General features: G+C 42.3%; 1 protein-coding gene across 1 annotated transcript in view; it reads right to left on the reverse strand.

Moving 5' to 3' along the window:
• LOC135099946 (uncharacterized) overlaps nucleotides 1-17945 on the reverse strand; it is a 150149-nt gene that overhangs the window by 14170 nt on the left and 118034 nt on the right. The window lies entirely within an intron of this gene.

Here is a 17945-nt window from a genome sequence, read left to right on the forward strand (position 1 = left end):
TGAACTTGTTTCTGTTTATAAAGAAATTATGTACATGTATGAAAACAAAGGATAAACTTGTCCCTCTTTATATTTACGTACGTGAACATTTTTTCCACTTAACTGTCATTCCCATTTGTTACCAAGCCTCAAATGTCATAAATGAGAGAACTTACTAGACTTACAAGATGAAATCCAGAAGAAACATTTAACAATCCATATATCGAGGAATTATCCTCTTCCCTCATTACCTGATGGATACATAACGTACCTCGAAAACATGACCTGTGGATGTTACACCTGCGCCTCTAAAAACATTATTAGAACCTAAAATAAAAGGAACTAAAAACATAAAGATATAAATAGATAAATGCCTGGAACAGTATATTCATGAATTCCTGTGAGATATAAACCCCAATCTTTTATCTTGAGAATGTGGAGCCTGTGTTATGACCACCATGGCGTTTCCTTGATCCCATACATAGAGAATAAAGATTTAAACAGATAAATACATAACAGAGAATATTAAAGAATTCCTATGATGTATAACTTTTATCTTGTGTATGTATAGTATTGTGACTGGCACAGGATTTCCTTGATGACGTACATAAAACAAACATATACACAAATAAACACATAGAACACTATATGCATGTATTTCTATAAGGTATAACTCCCGGTCTTTTATCTTAAGGTTGTGGAGTCTGTTGCGACTGGCGCGGGAGGTCGCATGATCACAGCGGCTGGACAACAGCAGCCACCCGCTGTGACAACAGAGTCCTAATGTAAGGCACGCACACGCTCACACTGGCTCAGGTGATTACACTGATGGATGGCTCGAGGATGGCGCCCTGGATGCTGAGAGAGAGAGAGAGAGAGAGAGAGAGAGAGAGAGAGAGAGAGCACGTACACACCATTTCCCGCCCCCATATTTCCCCTTCCATTAGACTCTCACAGATGCTCTTTCGCTCCTTTGCATGTTTATCAGACCCGTTGCCTTAGAAGAATCCTCCCCCCTCTCCCTCTCCCTCTCTCTCTCTCTCTCTCTCTCTCTCTCTCTCTCTCTCTCTCTCTCTCTCTCACATCCCATCCAGCACTACAACACATCTAGCAACTCCTCATCTTCCACAGCACAAAATTCCACCCCAAGTCTAACCATAACTTTGCCACAGCGCACTACATTTCTTCCCCAAACATGCTATCACCACCACCATCACCACCACCATCACCAGCCACCATCACCACCATCTCCGTCACCACCACCAACCACCATCAACATCACCACTACAGCTTCTCATCATTCTCCCTCTTCACGCTCACCATGCCTCCCTGTTCACCATTCTCGACTCATTTTTTTTGCGTTTCTCCTTGATGGTGATTGATGCGTCCTGAGGAATCAAGATATACACAATAAAACTCTCTTCCCTGACTGCTATAAAGCCTAAGTTCTTATGGGTTTTGTTTGGAAAGCTCCTCTCCTCTTTGCCCGGTGTGTGTGTGTGTGTGTGTGTGTGTGTGTATGTGTGTGTGTGTGTACAAAATAGCTTGTTTTCATGAGGCCAAATGTGTATTTTCCCCGAGTCACTTTCCTCTCCTGACCCCAGACACACGGTAGCCAAGCCCAGCCTATCAGAGCCGCGTCCATCCGAGCTCTCTCAACCTCAGCCCGTCCGTCCCACTTGAAGCCATAACCATAACTCGCAAACTAACGCCCCCACCACCAAGGTCCGTCCACGGGCAGCCCTCATAGCGTGGGAACAAATGTCCGCCTACATCATAGAAAACCAGCAGTAATTTCGAGGATGGACTAGGCAAAAATACTCGAAACCTCTCACAAACAAAAATAAAAAATAAAATCGCACTGTGTGTTATAACTGGATTGAGTGTAAGAATATCAGCTATTATGCATGGTTATAACGCACTGATATTGTGACATGTACGTTAATTCGCTTTTTCCTTGTTTTTTTTTTCTTTTTTATCAATTACACAGGTCAAGGCCGCAAAAGATGCACTCCACTTTTGCCGCTACAAAATTTTTTTGAGTTAAGAACAAAGGAAGAGAAAGAAAAAAAAAGTTATCCAATCCAGTGCCGCAAGTGTGTCCTCGATCTATGATACAAGCAAGGTAAGGAAGAATAAAGGCAGGTCTGAGGTAAAAAAAAGAAAAAAAAAATGCACACCAACCCATTTGCTGGATGTTGTCTAACTTAATGTGTGTGTGTGTGTGTGTGTGTGTGTGTGTGTGTGTGTGTGTGTGTGTGTGTGTGTGTGTGTGTGTGTGTAAGGCAATATGCTGCTGACACGCAAAAAAAAAAAAAGAAAAAAAAGATGAAAAATATTATGCATGAAACGTAATGCGATTTAGTCAGAACAATTTCCCTTCCTCTGGGTGTTCCCCGCAGTGGCAGTAATGCGAGGCCAACACCAGGGATGCTCACTCGCTACACTCAACACTCAACACGTGAAGGTGGTAAAATATATTGTAAAAAGTAACTATAAAAGATAAATAACTCTCTCTCTCTCTCTCTCTCTCTCTCTCTCTCTCTCTCTCTCTCTCTCTCTCTCTCTCTCTCTCTCTCTCTCTCTCTCTCTGCCTGCAACCCGAGAAGGCAGCTCTACTTTCACTTCCAATTACACGACTCACATTTTCCGCCTCACTGACTCAGACGCGAATGCTGACTAACTTTCCGTCCCAACGAGTCTCATATCCTGGATCCTGCAGCGGCGGCACCTTCCAGACCCCGGAGGCGTGGGTTCCAGCACGTTGTTTTCCAAAAAATAGGTGCTCCCGAAACCCCCTGCGGCCTTCACGTAGGAGTCTTACCACTAAACTCCCTCTTTAACAGGATTCCATTAATGCCATCACACTCCTGATTACTACACGCTCAGCACGGCCAGACGAGGGTGGCGGATGATGATGGTGGTCTTACTCGAGTTTAACCGAGATGCTTCCCACAATACCCGCCCGCCCTGAGCCTCCGTCCGCAAAGTGTTGTGGTGAAGGAGGTGAAAGAAATGCGAGAAAAAAATAGCAATGTGGTTTGCTAGCGTGGTGCATTTCTTTATTTTTTTTTCTTTCTCTTTATGATGTAAAAAATATGGAAAAAGATAAAAAAAAATCATGTACTTTCCTAGCACGGTGGATATCCTTTCCTTTCCTCTGATGGGGCAAAGAAAACGGTGGAAAAACAAGAGAACATTAGCCGTATGGTTCCTTGTTATGGTGCCTTTTCTTCCTTTTTTCTTTCAGCAGACAAACTCAGAAAAGGGGGAAAAAAAATAGCAATCTGTTTCATTCTACATTCTACTCTTCTTTCTTTTTTCTCTCAAAGGTTGTGAAGTCAAAATTATTTAACCGTAATTCTGTGGCGTCATTTCTTTTTCCCCCTCTCTCTTCGTCAGATGAATGCATGCTATAAGGAAATAATGGGTAACGAGGTAAGCGACTAAATGTAAGCCGGGCAGAGGGGAAGCAATCATGCAGAGGCAGTAAAAAAATAAAAAAAGAAAAAAAAAGAAACAGAAAGAAACCAAACCCGAGAGAAGTAAAATCAGGTGCAGAGAGAGAGAGAGAGAGAGAGAGAGAGAGAGAGAGAGAGAGAGAGAGAGAGAGAGAGAGAGAGAGAGAGAGAGAGAGAGAGAGAGAGAGAGAGAGAGAAAACACGTGTTAGGTCGAACACTATAATTATGATACAAGATACTCTAATTAAGATATATAAAGATAACAAACTCTGATACATATTTAGCATTCCATATATTTTTTTTAGATAATACAACACACACATTAACTGGCAAATAAATATAGAAAATCTGCAATTCTGTATTTATTTTATTTTCCTTCTCTCCTTCCCTTCCTTTTCTCTTTTACCATTCATTATTTTTCTTCTCTTCCTTTCCCGATCATCATTACCACCTTTTCTATTCATATCTTCCTCTCATCACTATCACCTTTCCTCCTTACCTTCCCCCTCTCATCATTTACCGCCCCTTCCTTCCCTCCCTTTCCCTTTTCACCATCTATTTCCCTCTCTCCATCCCACTCACCTACCACCTTCCCTCTCACTTTCATCACCTATCACATTTTGTCCCTTCCTTCTTCTTTCCCTCTCCTCAACACTTACCACCTCCACTCCCTCCCAGTCACTTCCTCTAGCAGACTGTAATCCATTAACGATACACGTGTGAGAATATTGATTATCGACAATTAACCTTTCCAGCCACACAGAACATTAACGAGACACGCTATTACCAACGCACTCACCACCAACTCCACTGCACAGACCCAGCCCAGCACCTGACTCTCTACCTAACCTAGCACTTAACTTCATAACCTAACCTACATACAAACAGCGCTGCTCTAGTTTCTCTAATTCAGCTTATCTGGCCTGGTCTAAGTTGACTGAATTTGATCTAACCTAAACTAATCTAATTTGACTTGACCTAACCTAGTATAACTTAAACATGATCCAACTCTGACCTGACTATAAGTTTTATGCATTTTCGCGGCGTCTATCTGATTAGCGTTTCATTATTGTTATCATTATTATCACTATCAACCCCACCACTATTATCACTACTATTACTACTACAACCATCACCATTAATACTACTGTAAGCACTTCCATCATTATAATCATCGTTGTTGTTATAATAATTATCATAATCATCCCTTTATCACTCAAACACAAGAGGACAACACGACGGACATGTCAGGACAGGCAGCCACGCGTCACCTTCCTCCCGATGCTCTCCTGGCAAGTCATTACACGAGTTAAATGGAAACCTGATGACTTTTACCAACCCACGCATACCCCGAGTTCACGCCGCATACGTAAGGCAGAGCGACACGGCCGGCTGAATAGTACAAACACTTTTAGCAACAATTCTATCCGTGCCTGTTGTTTTCAGCCTCGCTAACTCACCTACCCCTCCCTTCCCTTGCCGAGCGTCGCTTTTACTGTTCAGCTGCAGCGGCCTGACACTCGGTCATCCGATGCCTCGCCACTTCGTGCACCTAACACTAGTAAACACCCACGCCTTCACCACTACATACACTGCCACTAAAATCTTTCAGGTGCACGCAAGCAATCTCGTTCGTCCCACACACAAACACATGAAACAATAAGCGTTAATAAAATATACGAGATAATGAAGCAGTTCTACCACACACTTCTGCGGCAAACGTGTCTCAGCAATAAATTATTTCCAGTTCTAGTTTCACTCTTTTAAAAGCGCGCAAACACTGACGAATGCACGTACAGTGTGTTGTGTTATGTTGTGTTGTGTTGCGTTGTGTGTGTGTGTGTGTGTGTGTGTGTGTGTGTGTGTGTGTGTGTGTGTGTGTGTGTGTGTGTGTGTGTGTGTGTGTGTGTGTGTGTGTGTGTGTGATTTGTTAAGAGCAATAAACATCAGTTATTTACACACACACGCACACACACACATACACAACGGTGGCTTCACATACTATTTGTAGAGCGCATCAAAGGCAGACTCTTCACACATCAAGTATAGCAACACGGGTGTAAATAACGCGGCTTCAACCACACACACATACACACACACTTTTAATTTTTGCTTATACGAACGTCACACAACGCTTGCCAAACACACACACACACACACACACACACACACACACACACACACACACACACACACACACACACACACACACACACACGTGCTGAACAGGTAATGTTTTCTTTCCAACTGTACTTGACTTTGCAATATCACACAGATTCTTTATCTTTTTCTTTTTTTAAATTATAGCCTGAAAAACACAACGCGAGAAAAACGTTAAAATATAACCGCGATACCTGACACAAGTTGAAATTATTCTTGTGTGTGTGTGTGTGTGTGTGTGTGTGTGTGTGTGTGTGTGTGTTTTATCCGCCTCTGTACGTTCAAAATTTCACGCAGGCAGGAGTGAAACAAGAGTAAGGACAACAACAGAGCGCCTTTGTACACACACTGCCTTTGTTAGCGTTGGTATTCCTCATATAATGTCTCGCTAGGAAAAAAGAAAAAAAAAAGGATACAGCCGGTAGCATTACACAACACTGTCATTTACTGTAACCATAATTACTCCGAGGACGCAAATAAAGAAAAGTCGTCTCATCTGTTACTCGCATCGCTTCAACAATACCAGCAGTTACACAACATAACAAGAGCGTAAACACCACTAGGACAACAGAACCACCATAACAACTCGAGTGACTTCAGTGGGAGTGATGATGCATGGAACACCACCAAGGATACCAGTATTAGCAGCAGCAGCAGCAGCACTACACCAACAGATGAGTGGTTGTGGTGACTGGTGGTGGTGGTGGTAATGGTAGTGGTGAGATAACGTTATTGTTGCTGGTGCTGATGGTTTTATTGTTGTTGTTGTTTATGATGTTGTTGTTGATGCTGGTGGTCCTGCAGTTTTTATGTTACTGTTTTTCTTACTTTCCTTTTTTTTTTTTTGCCGTTGTTATTTCTGTTATTATAAATGGCAGTGATGGCAGCGGCGGTGGTGGTGGTGGTGGCGATGGTGGTGGTGATGGTGGTGGTATCTCTTATAAATATCATAAATTTTATCATTTCCACACTTTTCATTTTCTCTATCCCTGCTTTTTCTCCTTCCTTCTCTCCCTCCCTCCCTCCGATGCCAGCATGCCGCAGCCGTCCCTCATTCCTCCCACAGAAACGAGTCTGACTCAATATAAATCAACGAACTTGATCTCCCTACTCACACCACCACCTTAATGAATCCTTTTACAGAAAGGATATTAAGTTTTCCTTCCTCGCTCCTCCCAGCCGTACCATCCTACTCCATTTTTCTTCCACCTCCTCCACCTCCTCCTCTCGTCCTAGCCACACTCCTCTTTCCTGTTCTACGCAGTTCTCCAGAGTAACAAACACTACACTTTCCTGGAGATTTTCTCTTCATATTAATAGTTTTATTATGTAATTTAGTCAGTATTTTTACGTTGATGGTCTGTTTTGTTTCATCAAAAAGTACTTTATGATTCTCTCTCTCTCTCTCTCTCTCTCTCTCTCTCTCTCTCTCTCTCTCTCTCTCTCTCTCTCTCTCTCTCTCTCTCTCATCCTTGAATTTATCAAACCTTATCCTTATCTACTATTCCTTTCTCTACTTGCCCTATCTACCCATCTTTCTTTTAACTGCCCTCTCTTTCTGTCCCTGCACCCCCAGCCCCCCATCTCCTCAGCCAGCTGGACGCAATGAGTCAGCGCCGCCCACTAACATCCATCACCAACTGCCCAACCCAGCGGCGCCTCCTTCATGTGACCTTCTTTACAGCCATTGTTTCTCTCTCTCTCTCTCTCTCTCTCTCTCTCTCTCTCTCTCTCTCTCTCTCTCTCTCTGCAGTGATAAACATGATACCCCTTCACCCCACCGAGTTTTGCTGCCTTTGCAAATATTACTCGTATGTCCGTTAAGGGAAATGAATGCAACTGAGTAATCACAAGAGCACACACACACACACACACACACACACACACACACACACACACACACACACACACACACACACACACACACACACACACACTCACACAACGATGAATGATGAAACGAAATAAAAAGACGCAACATAACGAGCTTGACAAAATAACGTAAAAAATATATATATATATAAAATATGAAAACAATCCTGTAAGAGAGACAATAATGTACGAGCAGTTAGGTAAGAACATACACACACACACACACACACACACACACACACACACACACACGGATGCTTGGGTGGGGGTTGTATTTCGTCATTAGCCACGCTCAAAACACGCTGATCCTCAAGTTGGACGCGACAGCCTAAATTTACGATCCTCCTTTTGTTTTTATCGAGTTAGCACTTCCCTCTTCCTCCTTCCTCCACTCTACGTTCTCTCTCTCTCTCTCTCTCTCTCTCTCTCTCTCTCTCTCTCTCTCTCTCTCTCTCTCTCTCTCTCTCTCTCTCTCTCTCTCTCTCTCTCCTTTAGTTTTAATTTCCTTCTTGCTTCTCTTCTATGTCCTTCTTATTATTTTTTATCATTTACCTTTTATTTCCCTATCCTTGTTTTAATTTATCTCCATTCTTATTACTCCCTCTTGTTTATGTCTATCACTCTTTTCTTACTTCTCTTAAAATCATTCCTTCCTTCCTTCCTTCCTTCCTTCGCTGATGAAATAATGCTACATGATTTATATATTTATTTCCTTCCTTCCTTTTTTTCTTTCTTTTCAATTTGTTTTGAAGGGGAAAATTTCAAGTGTCTTAACAGTTTTTTCTAATTCTTTACTTCTCTCCTTCTTCGGTGAATACAAAAAAGTCCCCATATACATTGATACTTCAAACCTCTTTACGATCAATTAACAAACCACTTTTTTTTTTGTTTATTCTGATGCTCGAACGAGACGCTGATTGCATTTTCCTTTGTCTTGTATTCATGAGGAAGACTCTCAAATGTATTCAAAATCCGTTTCAGTGGATACGAAATTTTATCAAGAAATCCATTTGCATAATCCTCTTCCTGTAACACACGACGGTGAGTGACACTGACGCTCACTTACCCAACCCACCAACTACTTTCCCCTGACATTCCCCTCTTCTCCTATGCTCCCCTACCCATCTTCTCTTCCCTTGCTATTCTTTTTACCTTTTTCATTATTTTCTTTAACTTTTTTTATGTGTGCTAAGTATGATGTTCTTGTCCTAATCATTCTGGACGGCAAAAAAAAAAAAAAAAACGGTAGTAATATTAGTAATGGTGGTGTTGGTGGTGGTAGTGGTGGTTACAGTAGTATATACAAAATAGTAGTGTGAAATAGTATCAGTAGGATTAATGGTGGTGGTGGTGGTGGTGGTGGTGGTGGTGGTGCAGTAATCTAGGTTTTACGATGCCCATTCAGTGAGGGAGGGCGAGTTCTTTGTCCTACGGTGGAATCATTGACGGCGATGGTGATGATTTAATTGAGTGTATAATGAGATTTGAATGATGAATGATGACGACCTGGTGATTGGCAGGTATGAGGCCAATGACCTGTGTGATGACTGATGTCGCTCCTCATAATGCAGCTGCTTATGGCCAGTGTGTGTGTGTGTGTGTGTGTGTGTGTGTGTGTGTGTGTGTGTGTGTGTGTGTGTGTGTGTGTGTGTGTGTGTGTGTGTGTGTGTGTGTGTGTGTGTGTGTGTGTGTGTGTGTGTGTGTGTGTGTAAAATAATTCAAGAAATACAATAATGAATGAATGAAGGAGCCAATTCAATCCTGGAGGCATCTTGATATTCCTCTCTTGAAGTAATACAAGTACTGCATACATTCACCGGGTAGGCAAGAGGAAAAAAAAAATAATAATAATAATAAAGGACGTGTATACTAACTTATTTTCCTGTAGGATTTTCTTCTTTTTTTTATGTGTGTATGAAACATGAATAAAAGAAGTTTTGCCTCAATAAATCTTAAACGGACAGAGGCACTATGAACACATGTTAAGAAAAGCTCCCACAAATGTAATACTTAAGTAAAAAGAACATATTAAAAAGAACATACACTGAATTTATTGTGTTTCGAAATTTATCCATTAATATATATCAAGTTGCCTTAAGAAATGACTGAGCGTGTGAAACAAATGAGAGACTTTCAGTGGGGAAAAACTGATATCCAAGGATAAAAAAAAAATAATAATAATAATAAAAATAATAAAAATAATAAAAAAATAGCAATTCCTTTATAATATGGACTCCTGCGGGGCAAACGATGCTTTTTTTTCAGAAATGGTACACGAAAATACTCTGAATTCATGAAAAAAAAAAAAAAGATAATGGAAGAAAAAAATATAAAAAATTCGAAAAAGTACAGAGATAGCAAAACATTAAGTAAAAGCAGAAAAATTTTATACTTCCATTCCCCAATATAGTACATATAGGATTACAAATGAAGATCAAGCATTAGCAGACCTGTTAGTTTTTATGAGGCTGTTTGCAAGTTAATAATGCAGAATATTAAAAGCAAAGACAACAGCCCTAAAATAAAATAGAAAAGTCTGTTAAGTGCGGATCCCTAAAAAAAAAATAGCCGAAAAAGAACGCGGTAAAACAAAAATGCCAATTAGGTTTGTAAGGTAATCTGATAGTCCCACGCTGGAGGTCACTAGTCCCACGCTGGAGGTCACTAATCCCACGCTGGAGGTCACTAGTCCCACGCTGTAGGTCACTAGTCCCACGCTGTAGGTCACTAGTCCCACGCTGTAGGTCACTAGTCCCACGCTGGAGGTCACTAGTCCTACGCTGGAGGTCACTAGTTCCACGCTAGAGGTCACTACTCCCACGCTGGAGGTCATCCGTCAGTAAAAAGACACAAAGGCGCAGTACTATTCTATTGTTCACTCACTCACTCATCTCTCCCCTCTCCTTTCCTCCCTGGACGCTGCCACACTACCAGTTTTTTTTTTTTTTTTTTCCGTGATCTTTTGCTGGCTCCGTCGCCTCCTCCAGTCTGCATCAGCCACACGGACTTGATCAGATTTACAGGCAAATTATCGTCAACCATCACAGCCAAAGGAAAATCCACACTGGATAACATAAATATCCAAAAAAAAAAAAAAAGTTTACATTATTTCCTTCTCGGATAAGATTTAACATTTCTTATAGTTTTTAAGATGCCAAACATTTCACGTAATTGCACGCACATATCACATTATTTTTTTTTTATGACAGCAAACACTATCTCGCATGACTAAACGGAAATATACATTTTGTAAATCTAGTTTTTATGTGGCCGCAATGAATAGTTCACAGCGGACACGTCCCTCTGAGGAATTAGTAACTGAGAGCATACAATCCACCACTGTCTCTGGACCAGAAAGGTGACATGTGGCTCAAGAAAAGTTTCTGATTCCCGACCAGCCATCCATGAATGTACATGTGAACTTTTGCCTAGTTCTGCTCGTCTACAAAATGACAAGACAAACAATTATGTGCGCGCCAAGAAGAGACAGCTTACAGTGTACTGGAGCAATATTTGTTTACAGTAATGAGCAAATGCACATGAACGGCAGCGTGTGCGTGACGGAGCGCATTCAAGAAATTGTCGATTTCCATAAAGGTGACGAAAAATTTGACGAAAAAAAGTGTTACTGTGACGGTTCATTCTCTCTCTCTCTCTCTCTCTCTCTCTCTCTCTCTCTCTCTCTCTCTCTCTCTCTCTCTCTCTCTCTCTCTCTCTCTCTCTCTGTCCCTGCTTCTCCTTCTAGTTCCTCTTACAGTTTATACAAAGGACATACAAAACCAGTACATAACGCACCACGCAGCCTTCACCATCATCTTTTATTCCTGAGACCTTTCTCTACCGTCAGCGTGCCTGATGGCGGTTCGGGTCTGAAATTTATCTGCAGGCACTGAAAGAATATAGAACAAGATTTGTCAAACAGTCAAGTAAAATGCGCAATACATAACAATTTATACATGTGCGTGATTTATTCGTAGGTGGAAATAATGAAAAGAAGAAGAAAAAAAAGGATAAATGAAGACATATAAAAGCACCAGACCGGAGGATAAGTTATAGCTCCATATGTCATAAGAAAGACTCGAGAACGACTTTTGTGTAAGGCAACTTTTAATAAACTTCCCTTCAAGCTGACACTGGTATACCTGGATCTCTCTCTCTCTCTCTCTCTCTCTCTCTCTCTCTCTCTCTCTCTCTCTCTCTCTCTCTCTCTCTCTCTCTCTCTCTCTCTCTCTCTCTCTCTCTCTCTCTCTCTCTCTCTCTCTCTCTCTCTCTCTCTCTCTCTCTCTCTCTCTCCCCAACGCAACACTCGCTCGTACATACTCGGTAATCAAATATTTTACACAACCAATTGACACACCGTGAAATTATATAATCACTTTACCCAGAGGTGCATGTGGCCCAACACAAATCCTCAATAATCGAACCGCACAGCACAGTGATCACGACAAGCGACCCGTGAAGGAAGGCCGCAGCTAGCTCTTTCAAACCCGCCTCAATGTACTGCAAACTTGTTCTCTTCTCATAGCACTCAAGACTGTGTTCCCAAGCGTTTCAGTGTTTTGCCTCCTTTTAGCAGGATCTAGTGGAAGTAATCAGAGTTTTCAAGTGTTTTCATGACTTCTAGTAATAGTTTAGCAAGAGTTATGCACCATCAATAAGAGAAAACAACCATGAGAACCTAACTATCACAGTGACCATGGAAACAGTTCATATGACGTTATGAGAGCCCAGTGTGTTTAAGAATACGTTCCCTAGTAATATGATGCACTGCTTTTACTACTACTATTACCACTACTTCTACTACTACTCTCTTTATATTCCTCTTTTGCTACACTGATTTTTTGCGTAGTACATTATAAAGACAGAATAAACTGAAAGAAATAAACATGCAACCCAAAATAAACACGTAGGCCTAAATAAACACGTAAGCCCAAGTAAACATGTAAGCCTGAGGGGACAGTGTCTCCGGGGATGAATTTCTAATACGAGCATTCTTCACTGTGATATGAGTCTCATACGAAGCCATTACTGCTTTTCATGGCGCCCTGATCACCGACTCACCGCTGCTCGGAAAACATATTCTTCTCTTATGCTCCGTGTGTGTGTGTGTGTGTGTGTGTGTGTGTGTGTGTGTGTGTGTGTGTGTGTGTGTGTGTGTGTGTGTGTGTGTGTGTGTGTGTGTGTGTGTGTGTGTGTGTGTGTGTGTGTGTGTGTGTGTGTGTGTGTGTGTGTGTGTGTGTAATATTATTTCCATCTGAACAACGCTATATGTTTTGTGTGCTTCTCTGGAATTTCTAAATACATCTTCTGTGAATACTGTTACTGCCACTATGGTGTGTAAGCGTTAAAGTGAACGTGTATGCATTGGCAAAGCAATATCCATCAACTCTCCATAACCTAACAAAGCATGACGGCAAACTGATAACTGACCGAACTGATTTATCCCGGGACATAATAACTCTCAGCGTAAACTAATCTTGGTGTCATCGTAAGCAGAACCAGTAATAGGTAAGTCCATGAGGCGACAGGCAGCACCGACCTATGCACACCACACGCACAAGAGACTGCCGGGGAAACATGACCATGGGATGAGAGAGTTGCTTAACGAAGACACTGCAGTTGGAGGCGCCGCGTGGCCCGTGTGCTGGGGATCTTAATGGATGCACATTATTCCTGCGCCAGAGTCAGTGTGGCTAGTGGTTCAGGCCTGGAAATTTATCCGGTGGCACTGAGAGGATATGGATTTCCGAAACTGTACGACCGTGCGAGTGGAACCATTACGGCGGATTTATTGGAAAATGAAGTTGCTGAAGTGGGAATAACCAAAGGAAAATATCTCCTTGTCAATATTTACTCTTGTTCTCAGAGACGCCACAGGAGGAGGAGCACTGAGCCCTGTGCGGGAGGGAGTGATGCTTCCAGAGGTGATAAGGGATAAGGTGAAGAGGGCGCTGGCGAAGGGTGGAATGTGATGAGAGAGAGAGAGAGAGAGAGAGAGAGAGAGAGAGAGAGAGAGAGAGAGAGAGAGAGAGAGAGAGAGAGAGAGAGAGAGAGAGAGAGAGACGGGAGTAGGGATGGGTGGGGGAAGAAGAGGAAGAGGAAGATAAAAGGGAAGGAGTGGCACTAGATCGCCGAGTGAAATAATCTCTCTGGGTATCAAGGGCATCTACAATTTTTCCCACGTCCCCCTCGCCGTGAACTGGAGGACCCAGGTGTTAAAAACCAACCTCCCTGATGACACGGGTAACGGGCCACGCTGAGGCATTTGTTATGCTCAACCTCTCCTTTATCAGAATTATTCCCTAATGGCGGGAAATTTCTTCTAAATGGTTCCGCATCTATTCTCCTTACGTGCTGCATGAGAACTGGGAAATTATTGTCATTAGGAAACAAAAATGAAAGAGGAGGATGGAAATGGAGGAAATGGGGAGGAGAGAAAGAGGAGGAAGACGATAAACACAGATGAGTAACACTCAGGGAAACGTGAGAGCAGGGCGGAGGAAGAAAATCCTCAACGGAGGGAGTGTAAGGAGACCAAACACACGCCAGACTAAAGCGAGGCGGAGAACATCGTGTAAAAGCTTTCACAAGTTCCCGAAATTAAGACAACGTCTGGTGTTTAGACGCAAGGTTATGCTGTGTGCATACCTGCCTTGTGTCTTTCCTTGCAGAACATCATTGATGCCGATTTGATGTATCCTCTCCTATGTGTGTATGTAATAATGATAATGATAATAATAATAATAATAATAATAATAATAATAATAATAATAATAATAATAATAATAATTTTCAGTTGTTATACTGAAAATACACAATGTATTTTTGGGGGAGAGGATTAACATTAAACTTAAGGTTAATCTAGAGAAGTGAACTGTTAATAGCTTGCACCATAGTGGGAACCGCGCTGAGGCGGTATCGGTCCGTGCGCAGCGCCTTTAGGGGCGTTATCAGGTTGTGGTGTCGAGTGGCACGAACCGGGTGAAGCGCGTCGGGCGGCAGCATGTGGCGTAGGATTGATTGGCGCAATAGGCCCTTCCCAAACTTCTCCATGGCTTCTCGTTGTCTGGCCGACAGCCTGGACAGACTCAGGGTGGTCAGGGCGTCATCGTAGTTCGTGTAGGTAGGGCCAAGGATGACCGTGCACGCCCTCTGCACGCCCTGCACACTCTCCAGCTGTTGCTGTTGAGTGATGGTGAGAGAGGAGAACCACGCCGGGGAGGCATACATGAGTTTAGGGAGGATGAAGGTGAGTACACTCCCTTCAACTCGTCTGCCGGTGTGTGTGTGTGTGTGTGTGTGTGTGTGTGTGTGTGTGTGTGTGTGTGTGTGTGTGTGTGTGTGTGTGTGTGTGTGTGTGTTTCCCATACTAAGCCAGTCATATTCGCTTCCCCTGCATGCACATTTACATCATACATGCAGGAATACATGCATGCATTCCCACTCCTTGAACACACCCACACTCTCTCTCTCTCTCTCTCTCTCTCTCTCTCTCTCTCTCTCTCTCTCTCTCTCTCTCTCTCTCTCTCTCTCTCTCTCTCTCTCTCTCTCTCTCTCTCTCTCTCTCTCTCTCCATCTCCCTCCCTCCCTCCCTCCATCTCCCTCCATCACCCTCCCTCCCTCTCTCTCTCTCTCTCTCTCTCTCTCTCTCTCTCTCTCTCTCTCTCTCTCTCTCTCTCTCTCTCTCTCTCTCTCTCTCTCTCTCTCTCTCTCTCTCTCTCTCTCTCTCTCTCCACATACAAAGACACAAAAAATAAAACACACACAAAACACCTCCACAACAAAACACTGTACCCAAACACCACCACCACCACCACCACCACCACCACCACCACTTGGCTTTAGAGAAAACAAATAATTAGCCACACGCCGCCTCACCAGCGCCCGGCGAACCCTCCATAACTCGCATCCTTTAATGGCCCGAAATAGAAGGAACCTCCCTGCTGGAACACACGCCAATTATCGCAGACAATAACACGCAATTAAAGTCATTTCCTACAAATTCAGTTCCTTCCGAGCCCCCATCATTGCCAGGAGCGGAGTAAATGAGACTCGGGCACCACCGGCACCACCACCACCACCACCACCACTACTACCGCCACCGCCACCGCCGCCGCCACCGCCTTCACCAGCCCGTAACAAGTGTTTAAGACGTGTCCACTAAAAAAAGGCAGGGCGATGGAGGACGAGAGTACGTGGCGGTGATGTGTGGTGGGTCACGAGGACTTGTGGCGAGACTCTGGAGGAGGTGAAGGAGGTGGTGAAGGAGACGGTGAAGGTGGTGGTGAAGGAGACGGTGAAGGTGGTGGTGAAGGTGGCAGTGAAGTTGGTGGTAAAAGAGGTGGGGGGAAAAAGGGACATGTAGCACTTTGTCCTTCAAGCCCACGAGGATGCTGAGAGAGAGAGAGAGAGAGAGAGAGAGAGAGAGAGAGAGAGAGAGAGAGAGAGAGGCGGACAGAGAGAGAGAGAGAGAGGCGGACAGAGACAGACAGACAGACCGACAGACAGGAGCAAACAAACCAACTACAAACTGAAAGAAAGAGACAAACAGACACAAAGTAAAAGACAGACATACTGACTTACTGACGGACGATAATATAATAATAGACAGGCAGATAGATGGATAGATAGGTAAATAAGCCGATAGATACGTAGATTGACAGACAGACTGATATATAGATAGACAGATAGATAGACGAACTGAAAGACAGACAGAGACAGACGGACAGACAAGCAAAGATTACAGTAACTAAAGGGAAGACAAACAACAACAAGAACAACAACAAGCAGGAAGAGGAGGAGGAGGAGGAGGAGAAGGAAATATGTGCAATAAACAAGAAATCTCAGTCTGCGTTTACGACGGATGACACACGAGAGAACAATACATTTTCCTTTAAGGGCGCCCAGAAATGGAAGAGCCGAGCAACGAAGTAAAGCGACTCAAAAATTACAGAAACACAGAGGCAAGGGCGGCGCACAAAGGAAGCGAGTACACCATTTTACATGTGATTCACGAGGCTGTTAAAAGTTTAGGAAAAGTGGCAGACTTGCTTGGTGGGACTGTATATGCCACTATAATTTCCAGTGACGTCAGAGGAGCCGTGCACTCATTCACACATTCTATTATTCAGTGTAGTGCAAACTCCTGAAAAGATCAGAACTTTCTCTCAACCAATAGGTACAATATTCAGTGCTGCGTATAACTTTAAACACCCTAAACTGCAGTGACTTCTTTTCAGCTTAATAAAATAGCCTTGTGCAAATTTAAAGAACGTTTCAATAGGTCACAGCAAAGGAGTTAATCAAATATTTGGTAAAGCCTTTTTCGTACATATAGTTAAAGTTTTGCCCGGTAAAACTGCGTAAGATTACTCAGATTCGTATTAAAAGAGTTAAGGGAAAAGGCTCATTCAAACACGCATTACATTATACGTTGTGTAGGAAAGGAGACTACGAAACTCAAGATAAAGTGGTACTACTATCCATTACATTACATTTTCGATTATGATTATTGGTCAGCTTCCGTGTAACCCATCGTGATATGCAAACTCTTAAATTATATAGAATCAATTGCCTTTTTTATACCTCAGAAAGACATATGCCAGTTAAAAAAAATAAAATAAATAATAATAATAATCGGAATTCATATCTAACAAATCGTACAAGACAAGCGTATTAGCGGAATTATTCAATATACTGCACGAAAAAAAAAATAAAATACTATGACGTCCATAATAATTAAAAAAAAAAATAAATAAATAAATAACAATGAAATAAGGGCTCATTTGCAGGAAACTGTGATATATAAACATAACACTAAAAGAAAAGAAGAAACCAGTGATATTATCGCCAAGTAAAAATCCATAATTCAAATGTCGGGAAACTATTGAACTTCCATAACTATATAAACAAAACATGGTGAGAATTGAAAAATAAAAGAAGGAAAAAAGACATACAAAGATACTGCTTTCCAATCAAGAGCTGTTGCCTGGAGCGAATGGTTACCAGCTATAGGAAAGTGTGAGTGTTGGAAGCAGCCACCCAATGAAGGGAAAAAGAAACAAAATAAAATACATAAATAAATAAAATGTGTAATATGTTAGTAGTATTGGACAGGATATCACTACCTCGTCCAATAACAACGACAGAGGGAAAGATAGAGCAAACAGACAGACAGACAGACGAAGAAACACCCAGGCAGAAAAATACAAGACAGACAGATGAATAATTAATACGTACACATATACATATATACTCTTTCTGAAAGATACATGAAAAATAAGGTTAAATGGAATCATAAAACCTGAATACATACACCTACACAAAAACAAGGAGGCAGGAAGAGACCAAGAGAGAAAAAGAAAGACAAAAAGACACACACACACACACACACACACACACACACACACACACACACACACACACACACATACACAAAAAAAAAAAAAAAAAAAAACGCTATGCCTGAAAGG

This window comes from Scylla paramamosain, chromosome 4, assembly GCF_035594125.1.
Source record: "Scylla paramamosain isolate STU-SP2022 chromosome 4, ASM3559412v1, whole genome shotgun sequence".
In the NCBI taxonomy this organism is placed as follows: Eukaryota; Metazoa; Arthropoda; class Malacostraca; order Decapoda; family Portunidae; genus Scylla; species Scylla paramamosain.